Below are 11,513 nucleotides of genomic sequence, written 5' to 3' on the forward strand. Positions count from 1 at the left end.
CATTTTGTTCTCCCCACTTTGCTTCAAAAGTGCAGCGGAGAAAAAGAAAAGACTTTGTCCCTTGGTAAGCAGGTATAATATAATAAATATAAGACTTACTGTAAAAATTGCAAATGTTGATAATGGAATATGGCTTGCAGACTTTTAAGTCAACAGATGAGGAAAAAGAAGAAAGACAGCAGAGGGAGGAAGTGAACCTAATTCAACCGTATCCCCACGAGTTGCACGCTTCCAATTAACGATTGGTTGGTTTATCAGTCTCCAACGGGTGATTGCTGTTTTTAATCATTTTCTTTCTCTACATGGTTCCTTTCCCTCTATCAGTCCTTCCCACTCTTATCATCTATCCCCCTCCCTGTGCTGTTTCGCTTCCCACCCCCTCCGTTCAGTGGTACGGTTTTGGTTTCATCATGTTCTCATGAAACCGTGAGCTCAAGCTGTGTCCAGCAATGTCTTTATGTTAAATAAAAACTTTGATGTGAGTTTAAAATCTGCCTGTGGCCATGTACTGACACTGCAACTTCCACAACAAAAAAATTATCCGGATCCACATGCCATCAATGCCCAAAACAATAGTGTGAGCAACAAACAAACGGAGCCTGAACAGTTGAGAAACTAAAGCCAATCGAAATAAGTTGCTTTTATCAAGGGTGCCGAAGTTAGACAAAGTATGAGTCTTGTGATGAACAAAGAGGACGCTGAGACATTTTCCCCCGACTCGTGCAGAAATGCAACTGTGTTACTCTGAAAAAACAAATCAACATCACCCCTTTCACCTGCCTTTGTTACCGTGATGGATTTGGTGACCTGAAATGTGCCTGTCATACTGATTGATAAGTCCACTGTAGGTGGTTCAGGGGTGGGGGTATGGTAATAAATGGGTGATGATGTCCGGTTGACAGAGCGGCAGTTACGGCTTCTTTAATTTACTCAGCGCCTCGCGCTGACAGAGAGTCATAATAACGTGACATGGTGCAGTAATGGCTATGCTCAGTCACCTCTTGGATGGAGGAAGACGGAGGAAGAGGGAGCGGGATATCTGCTTGTGTTTGACTTTTTGGGGTTTGTTTGCGGTAGTGGTTGCGTCCGTAGGGACACGCGAAGATGCTCACTTATTCGATGCTGCCCCTTCTCCTTCTGGTCAAGGTGTTATTGAGAGAGGTGGTGTTATCTCTGTCCATAAGGTCACCCGCCACCTCGCTAATGAGACTACACCAGCCATACCAATCCCAGCGAGCAGCGCAACATGTCCGGGTGTGTCGTCGCTAACCACATCCCACTGGGTGGGCTATAACTCATCTCCAGGCGAGGATAGGGTCTTATCTCAGTCCTCCTCCACAGGCCTGCCACTTTGCCTGCTTTGTCTTAAGGAAAAGATTTTCTGGTGCCCCAGTGTGTGAGTTATAGTTGGGGTTAAGGTGACTGAATAGGCCTGTCTGTTTGGGCTGTCTCAGTGGATTTATGTCTCTGTGGGCAGAGGAATTTAAGGGTGTGTGTGCATTAATACAGTAAATGTGTTTATAACTGAGATTGATTTGCTCCAGTTCGGCGTCTGCTCACCATAATATATCCCATCTCATGAGGTGAAACAATGTTGTTATAAGTTTAATCATGTGAAGGACATTGTTATAGTTTCATCTGAGTTTCGCCCCTCCCTCTTCCATGTGCACATGCACACACCCACCTACCCCATCCACACCGCCTCTCTCTGTCATCTTGGCCTATCAATCAAAAATGTATTAAGTCCAGAGTCGGGCCCGATCAAAGGCAGAATTCCTGGGAGGAGAGCAGATAAGACCTATCTCATTAATAAGTGCTTTACCATCGTAGGGGCCCGCGCGCCTCGCCACACCCTGCCTGCCTCCCTTTGATATCTAATTATCCATCCGTTTCATTCTGTCAGAGAGGGAAGAGAGGGACGACTCAGAGTGTCATCACAACCAAATACTGTTGCGTGCGTGTCTGAGGATCAGGACAAGGTGCTACAGCACGAAATCACAACAAATACCAACTCAAAATGCGCAGAGACTGGCACATGTAAACAGATGCAAATAAGATGCTTTTGCAAAGGATGCCGGGCCCTCTTTTGTAGGGCACCCCTCCTTAAAATCTGTCATGGATGTAGTGTGAGCTCAAGATGGAGAGACAGATTTATTATACAGGCTGAAATGCTAACAGCTGACTGCTATGACCACGGGGCAGCTCCGAGTGTGGAACTAAAGACAGTTTACGTAGCGATGTTTAAAGGAAAGAAACAAGATATTAAAAGATCAAGCTAACGCACAGCATAAAAGGGACAATGGAGGGAGTGCACAGGTTAAGACGATTTTTAAGAAACGCTGGATAAAGATTGATGGCCCAAAGCGGAAGAATAAATGAAGAAGGAAGGGAGAAGTAGACAGGAGAAACGAGAGAATGGGAAATGGGAGGGAGAGAAAGACTAAGGCATTCTTTTCCCTCTTCTCCTTGGTTTTCTGTAAGAGAAGCTCAGGAAGATAAGGCTAAAAGGTCCGTCAGTCTGTTGTGGAACAATCCGTTCTGTGTCTCTCCCCTTTTACTCTCTTTTTCTGTCTCAAGATACTGCCTCTCTCTCTGTCTAATGGCACAACTCAGATTTCTAGTGATGCCTCTTGTGATATGGCTCATCTCTGGTGGCATGGTTTACTGACATCACTTGTCCGACACAGCCATCCCATAAAGACAGAATCAGCTTTAATTCTACTGTGATGGAGAGAGCTCGGCAAAACAGGTTGGGTAATTTCTCCTGTAAAGACAAAAAGCCCCTCAAAAAAGCTGAGACTCAAACTAGTGTCATTTATTGATACAAAGAACAAGTATTCAAAGCCGAAATAAAGGGCTGAAATTATGTCGTCTTCATTAAACGGAGGAGTTCAAACTCCCGTCTCTAATCGCTCAAAGCAGAGCTTGGAGATGAGCATAAACCAAGGAGGATTTGGGAGAACAAAACCAACACAAAACACAGAACCCACATGCATAACAAAGACTCCCAAGTCTGCCTCCCCATCCCGTGCCTTTTTTTTTAAAAGAGACCTTCATCTTTTGGTGTTACAGTTATGAGGAGACTTTCTTCAAGAGGAGAAAGGAGGCCTGTCAAAGATATGGGTCACGGTGTTTACAAAGATGACTTTTAATCCAATCACAGTATCCCCCTGCTTTTATTTCCTGTTTCATGGGATTAAAATTAAATGAAACATAATTAAAAAAAACAATTAATTTATGACTGAATAACATACTTTTCGGTTTTATGGGGATGCTTTAAAAGGAATTTACAAAGCAAATAATTAGAGCCAAGGAAAGAAATTAAGTTTCTTAGACCTGAAAATATATTTTGTTTTCTTAAGAATGGCATTTTTTTGATGTAAATCCATGCCAACAATGCCCACAAAGCACTGATAAACAGATCATTGTCGGAGCCATGACTGTTTTTCTAATTCTAAAAAACAAAAAAGACACCAGTTAATCAGCGAATAATCAGCTACACATATACATAGCGCTCTCACAACCACTCTCTGTCTCTCTGACCTGTTGTAAAGCTGCCTGGGGGTTTAAATAACTGTCTGGTGCCATGCTGCCTCACCCAAAGGCCTTATGGGAGATGAAGAAGGGGTCAGCAGGGTTTAGTGTGTGTTTGTGTGTGTATACACGTGAAGGTGTGTGCCTTTGGCTTATATTGCGCATCAACAGATGAAAGGCTAAGAATGGAAAAAGTTTGTAAATGGAAAAACATGAAATTAGTTGGACAGAGTGGCTGCGGCGAATTTAAGTCATGGGGTGTAGGAGACGACAAAATTCATAACAATGACCTATTCACAATAATAACTCAGTGTTAACAAATACAGTCAAGTCACAGTGCAGCATATACGTGATTTTGTCGAGAAACATTGAAAGATTTAGGGATTATATTCCCTCCTATGTATTTTACAAACATATGTATGTTACCCCAATAAATATAGAACCAGGAATCACGATTTACCACAAACAAAACAATGTAATGATAATTATGGTGGCTGTCATTATCATCATCATTGTAACATTTGAATCTTATCCATGCTGTAAAAAATATTCATGATGCAGGCAAATGCACGTGCACAACGACAAATGCATTTGAGGCAGACTTGAGACAGCTTCTTTATATTTCTTACACCTGGCCCTTCCTCCTCTACCGGGTATGAGAGATGATCGGAGGCCCACATGCAGATGAAAGAGGTCAATCCCAAAAAACAACTGCTTCTCGTGCTAACCAGACCTCGAGGGGCTGCCTGCCTGGGTGGCAATACTTTCCTCCGTAGATGAACGGATCTGGTTATGATTTGGTTCAGTGGACACTAAGACACATCAGTCTCTTCCCTCATTCTTTTCTGTTCCCAGGATGCATTGGCTAACATGGGCTGGAAGGAGTGACAGAGAGGTCAGAGGGGCTCCAGTCGACTGAGCCCTGAGGGGGAATCCTGGTGAGGGAAAGGAGAGTTGTAGCTGAAAGCGGGAGGGGGGGGTCTCCCTCAGGACCCCGGCCCCTCCCAAATCAAAAACAAACAAATAGAATGGTTCTCTGATCTAATCTGGCAGAACTAAAGCCCCCCAAACAGACAGCCTGAAGCAGCTACTACACTGGTCAGCATGTCCTGTGCCTTACAGAAAATCAGAAGCACTGTAAGCAAAAAAAAAATCCCATTGTCTTTTACATCATAAATCAATACACAAAACAATCCAAAGATTGAAGGTTCAGTTCAGTTTTTGCCTTTCTTTTTGGTTCAATGTTTCCCACTTTGAACTGCAGGATAGCGTAGCTGAAAGATTAAAAAAAAAAAAACACATTGTCGCAGATGTCACAAAAACTACAAGCGTTAAGTTCTGAAATGAATGTATTCGGTTTTTTATTTAGACCAAGAGACCAGTGGCAGGATCCTTTCAGCCTGCTGACAATGGAAGCTGAAATGTTTGAGTCTTTAGATTCTAGCCCTAAAAAACAAGCTGTTTCTGTGTTGAAAAACGTGCTGCGCTTCAGACATCAAACTCAACTTCTCACTGGCTAACAGACACCAATACAATGCAAAACAAATTCCCCTTGCTCAGCAGTACACCCAATTGCAGTGCAGTGTTCTGTCAGGTGACTGGTGAGAGAGGCTGAGGGTGAGATTTGACCAATCAGGGGTCAGGTTGAGGTTATCACAACCACTTGAAAACTAAAACAGATGGAGAACGTATTGCAGCGCGACTCAACATCTACTGTCGGACTCATATCTTTAGGGCATATATTCTTCCGCACCGCTGGACGGGAAGAATGTCAGCTTTACTTTTGGTTTGACATTCTTGCTCATGTTACTTTAGAAATATGTGATGCTTGGAGTGTGGATCGGTGACTTTTAGTTTTTGACACGAGACATGTGAAACTTTGTCTCTTTGAGGAAGAAATATTACAGAATCAACTAGTAAAATGTAAAAAAAAACACCCTCATGATATATATAAATAGAATCTTTGTGGCAAGGTGAAACCCCACCCTAAATACCTACAATTATCCAGCAATGGGATAGAACATTAATGTTTGGTGCTTGAAATGAACTACTAAAACACTGTTAATGTCACACTACAGTACTGAAAGCTTTTCTTAAAACATTTATTCTACCTGTGCAGACTAATCATTTTATGGAAATGGGAGGTGGGCAAAAAATCTCCCAAAATGGAGAAGAAAGGATGCAATATGAGTTATTACATTAGGTTTGAAAAGGACACCACATGAAGAAGTGCCAAATTGTGTGATTTTTTTCAAGGTGTGTTTTTCTTTCTTTTTCAAAAGCAAGAAAATAATAAGTAACTCTGTTCAGCTGTGATGTAAACGGATATATTTTAACCTCTGCAACCATGTGTCACCTTTGCCCTAAAGATCATTCCTTACGTTTGTCAATTTGCTCTTACATTCTGCCGTATTTTGTCTGTTTTTTTCATAATTGTTTGCTTGTTTTCATTATCCCTCCATCTGGAATACAACTCTCTGCAGTGATAAACACAAGGCCCCTCTAAGTCTCTTTCTTCCTCATTCTCTTCCCAACTACTGGCACCTAGATGAGATGTAATTGTGATTAACTGCGCCGTGACAAGAGGACACAAGACTTTCGTCATGTTGGAAAAAACAAACAAACAAATCAGATGAGATAAAATGATGGAAATATGTACAATGTCTTATCACAGATGCTAATTGTTTCCGTGTGGGAGGGGAGGATGGCCATGAAGGGGAACGTTGCACGTGGGGGATGGGGGTGGAGGGAACTTGAGAATATCCTCCGTGTGCCTTTGGCCTGCGCCTGACTTCAGAGCTAAGCCCTCTCTCAAGAGAGGGTCAACATCAGGTTCAACTTTTCACCTCGGCAGCACGAGAGAACACACTAAATACCAAGGATTACACCATGGCGCACAGCAATATTGTCTGCCCTTTCAGTGTGTTTCAGAAAAGGACTATGGAGCACATTTCAAAACCACAAAATTCAAGAATGCACTTCCAATATAAAGCAAATGCCACAACAAAATGCCTGCTGTTGTAGGGTGAAGCATTCTTGATATATACTTGACAAAAAATATGAGTGTATTTGACAGAAAAACAACATGTATTATTTTGCAATAATATGAACATGAAAAGCTGCAGCACAGTGTAATCACATTCAGACACATTTTTTTTTGTATTTCAAATTACTAACAAATCACATTTTCATTACAGTTTGCACACTTTCATCTCATTGCACAAAACAAAAATTTCACTATCTTTATTGCCTCTTCCATGTTGGGGACAAGTTCGCAGAACACTGTGGCAATTTTACTGCTGCGCACCATGCAAAGTTTTCTGTGCGTGTGTGTGTGTTCAAGTCAGTGCTGATCAGGTGTAACTGAACAGACAGACAGGCGGCCGGTCGACTGGCGTCAGTGGCCACACGCCTGTCACGACACACCACACGCTGAGGAACCACATACCGCAGCACCCACATCGCGTACATACAAAGAGCGCTCAGTCCTCTACATCACGCACCAGGGGCAGCAGAAATGTGAAATATTCACACAGGGACAAAAGGTAGAGATGGCTGGTGGAGGAGGGAGACCATGGAGGTGAGGATGGAGGAAAGAGCTCATAACAGAGGGGTTGAAATAGTCCCGTGACGTAAAATAATAACATGGGAAAAACGTTCAAATATACGAATGTTTAACAATAAAGTTGCTGTTTAAAGTCAAGAAAAGTCAAAAGTAAAGTCAATAAAATCGTGGCTACAAGCGAAACATGAGTCGGAAATGCGATCAAAAAAGGCTGGAGAAATTCAAAAGCCGTAAATGATGACTGGAAACGTTGCTCCAATATTCTTTCCAAAAAAGCAAAGATCCTAACATATCTGAAATATATGCAAATTTGCACCATAACTTGCAAGTAATGCAATGTTTATCAGCTACAGTAACTGTGCGGCTTCTAACAGCTAACAGGTATTTTAACAAACACATAAAAATGACAGAATTTACCTTCTACCACAACATTTAAAGACGTTACATCTCTCTCTTAGGGTGGTTGACAAAAGATTGAGGACTAACAGTCTTTCATAGCATAATTCACAGCAAATTAATTATTTATACTTTTTGCTATTAAATGACACATTTTACATAGTACGAGATAGTCGTACTGATGGTGCTTTGATTAAAATCTGAAATTGTTTTTAAATTGACTTTTAGGATTACAGGGTGGAGAAAACTGTCAGCTCGCTTGTTGCTTTCCTCAATTTGACCTACGCTCACTGAAAGCGATGATGCGGGAATGTTATATCCAGAACAGCACAACAACTTTTGAGCTGCAGTTGTTGCCCCCCCCATACATATTGATTTCCTGAATTGGAAGGGTTTTAAGTTTATTTTGCTGTCAAGTAATAAACAGCGATCTATAACAAAGCTATTTGTTCACACTAAAAATAACCATTACTACGATACCACAGTAATGCTTAACATTTTATCGATGACACATACACTACAATTCAATGACTCTAGGATACATTAAATGCTTTAGATTTATTAGAAAATATATTTATTTAATGTATTTATTTAAAAATATATTCATATTTTATAGATACTTTAGGGGATAAAAAAATGTGATCATTTTCCTTGCTGCAACTAGTCACACTTGAGGTATTTAAATGTACTGGGATTGTTTTGTATTTAAAGTGCAATAAAGTGAAATTTCAAAAATCATTTGGGAAGAAAAACCCTCTGTAAAGTTAAGTTATGATTTTTTTTATTTATTTACCTTACAATATTCACTTCCAAGTGGAACTTCAGAAGCCACAGATGATTTACAGCTCTCTCCCACCCTCTGCTGGAATGATAGGAGACCTACATTAACGCGCTGTCTTAGTTGGACAACCTCCTTATTAAACTTCCTTTAGGTTAGGCTGACCTAATGTTTCTAACCTTGCAGGGATCTAGGGGATGAACACCATAGATCTTAATGTCAGCCATGTGTGAAGAAGTCGCTTGAGCATTTTCAGCAACCAGGGCTGGACAAAATACAGTGGGGCCCTCTCAATCTACTGCCCGGCACCCTGAGCCCTGCACATCTGGTGTTAATCAGCAGAGCTTACAAAAACACACACATGCAAAGAGACAGACACACACAGGCAAACACTTCTCCAAATATCCCCTTAAGAAAATCCCTCTCAACTTCTGAACTTCCAACATGACTGGGGTCAACACACTTGCCCTGGATCTATTAGTACACACACCACAGACATGTAATAAGAGCTGGTGAGTTGTTACAGTACAAAGGAGCGCTCTCTCGCACCTCTTTCACACACACACACACACACACACATACATACACACACACACACACACACACTTAGCCTCACTGTTTAGCACAGCAGGAACCATCATTCTACATACAGGATGCAAAGACGAGTTCTTACAATGAAATACAATAACAATGACAATGAAATTTCCATTACATTGCAAACATAGTTAGTGCATGCAGAACGATACAAGTCCTAGAATTCACAAGAGGTGTAAAGACAATAATACACCGACATAAATAACAAAAAGACAAATAAAGAAAATTGGAATTTAAAAAAGGGTGGATATTAAAAATAAAAAATCAAATCGCACATCGTGCATGAATAATTTATCTATTAAAAGAGCGCATTTTTAAACGGCTTAAGTGTGTCGTGTTGAGTGATACCTGTTCAGGTGTAGCTGAGGGGCTCAAAAGACGCTCGTAGAGCCTCGTCCACCCTGAGAAACCCTAAAATGTATAAATAAGAAATTGTTATTTCCCAAACTAATAACACGAGAAACATTCAAGACAACTTTCAGTTGTTGTTATTTAATAATTCATTTGGTTCCACATGAAAAATGAGACATTGAATAAAAGCTGCCAAGGACTACAAACGCTAGCTTTGCGCAAGCTACTTTAAAATCATTGGGAATTAAGCTTTAAAACAAATCCCTCGCATCTCGGTAGGCCTACTTTTTAAGACACATTTAACGAAACGTAAATCTCACCACTTTGTGATTCGACAAGAGTTTTCTGACTTTTGTGTCCTGTATGTTTATTTTCTCTTTTAATGACGTCGTCGCCGCAGGTCGAAGTGGCGTCACCGGAAAGCCGTTTATACTCACGTCTCCAACCGTCACTGCACTTCCGGTCACATCATTTAGCAACATAAACAGAAATGTCTCCAGTAAATTCCATTTTCACACAGAATCAGAATAAATATCTCTGAGACAACCCAACACATATTTAATGCATACACATAAATATTGTTTTATTGTGGCTGGGTGAAAGGTAACTTCAACATTCATTTTCAATCATGCTCAGATCTAGTTGCTTGCAATGACATACAGTAATTTTGCAAGTATGGAAATGCATGGGAGAAATATAAAAAAAAAAGTGATTCTTTTTGAAAATTAAAAGCAGAACTTGAACTTTCTCCTGGATCGCATAGCTTTTCAAAAGATTCTAACCCCTTGAGTTCCTCTGGTAGACCTCAGCAGAGGAATTCTTGACCTTATCTGCTTAATTGCACAGTGTAAACACCACGGTTTAAGGAAAACACCCAGAAAAACAAAAAAATATGATCTATTTGTGACAAGTGAGCAGCCACTAACAAAACCGCTGGCTTGCTTGTTGAGTCTGAGATGTCAGCACTTTGCAGAGTAGTGATATTTCAATTCTGGACTGTTTCAGTTTGTTTATTCAAATTTTTTCTCTGTGAAATTAGTGTAAACGCACAAAGCACACATTATAGATTCTGTGCATTTTATGGGTGAATCGTGTCACTTATTGCCCCCCTGTCTCTTTGCTCAAAGAAAGAAGAGATCACACAGGCACATGGAAGAGGAACAAACAGGTCCCGAACTGTGCAGCTTTCCAATTATATGCTTCACTCGCATTCCTTTAACGCATCAGAGGGTAGATTTAAGGACAGCAGCCGCTTGTCATCTGGGTCCCAATATTTCACTCTGTGGGCTGCTGTGGTAGTAAGTGATGAACAATTGGTCCATCCATAATACTTATTTATTTACTTAATTATCCACAATTATAGTGGCACGCTCCACTCCAGTTTCCAGCTCCATCCAAATAGCTGACTTGGATATTTCTATGTGAAGTTTGCATGTTTTCCCCTATTCTGCATGGGTTCTGGCTTCCCTCCTCAGACCAAAACATGCAAAAGACTGAGTGAAGACACTAGATTGTCTGCAAGTGTGAATGAGAGGGTGAATGTGTCTTTACATGGTCATCGGACATGATAACACGTGATAAGCGAGTGCTGGTCCAGGATGTACCCAGCCTCAGCAAACACTGAATAGCATGCATCTCTCAGCCTGAATGTGCCAGAAAAGCAATGTTTGTAATGAATGAATAAATAATGCATCCTTCTTACAGGTATCAGCACAGGGACCAGGACCAGCAGGCGGTTATTTGCACTTCTAAAGATGCCAGGGTTTCAAAATGTATTTGGATCGTGGATCAACAAGATGCGGCGACTTTACCACTGCTGGCCAACAAATGGTTTAAATGTTGATATGGTGAAATTACATCTTGTGTTGTGCAGCTCCAGCACTGTCCTGCTCAAAAGTGAAGATTAATAATGAACAAAGATAATCATATCATTAGAAATACAAAAATTGTACTAGATCCTTCATAGCAGAGGAAACTCAGATACCTGAAATTTCATGCCCACTTTGCACATTTAAACCAAGATGACACATTATGCGAAAACAAACTTTGTGGAAAAGGGACAAAGCAATGGTTGTTTTTCCCTTAAACAGTTAAAGAATTTTATAACAAATAATGACCACCCACTAGAGAGGCATGCAGAGATTTTGTTCTGACTTGATGCATATTTGAACAGGAGTGTGTGTGTGTGTGTGTGTGTGTGGGGGGGGGGGGGTGTCTGGAAATGAAAAATCTAACTTCCCCTCATCTCTAAACCCACTTTCTGCAATAACACAAATATTGACACAAAGATATCTC

Source organism: Fistularia commersonii, chromosome 21 (assembly GCF_037954325.1).
Source record: "Fistularia commersonii isolate RoL2024-O1a breed Wild chromosome 21, RoL_Fcom_v1.0, whole genome shotgun sequence".
Lineage (NCBI taxonomy): Eukaryota > Metazoa > Chordata > Actinopteri > Syngnathiformes > Fistulariidae > Fistularia > Fistularia commersonii.